Genomic DNA, 420 nt, shown 5'->3' with positions numbered 1-420 from the left:
GTTTATACGTACACGTTCGTACATGCACGTTTATACGTATACGTTAATACGTACACGTTCGTACGTACACGTTAATACGTACACGTTCATACATGTACAAGGAAGGGAAAAGAAATACATAACCAATACGTTAACGTTTTTTATTTAAAAATTCTTGTGCAACCACCAGTTATATATTTTAAATACATTTTGTAACGCGCAGATCTTAATATGTTGTCCGCATCGAATAGTATTAGCAACATCTAGATTAATTAAAGATTCCATGTCTTCGTACACCGCAACCAAGGTCTCGCATGTGCATGCGTTCTCGTTCATCGTCCAGAAGCAAGTTCCAGAAGCAAGTTCGTTCGTTTCTCGCGTCCCTTGACGTACACGATAGCATCATCTTCAAATACAGCCGCAGTGATCAGGCGTTTCGGC

The sequence above is a fragment of the Trachymyrmex cornetzi genome, unplaced genomic scaffold (assembly GCF_001594075.2).
Source record: "Trachymyrmex cornetzi isolate Tcor2-1 unplaced genomic scaffold, Tcor1.1 scaffold485, whole genome shotgun sequence".
Taxonomy (NCBI): Eukaryota; Metazoa; Arthropoda; class Insecta; order Hymenoptera; family Formicidae; genus Trachymyrmex; species Trachymyrmex cornetzi.
This window is presented reverse-complemented; position numbering follows the sequence as displayed.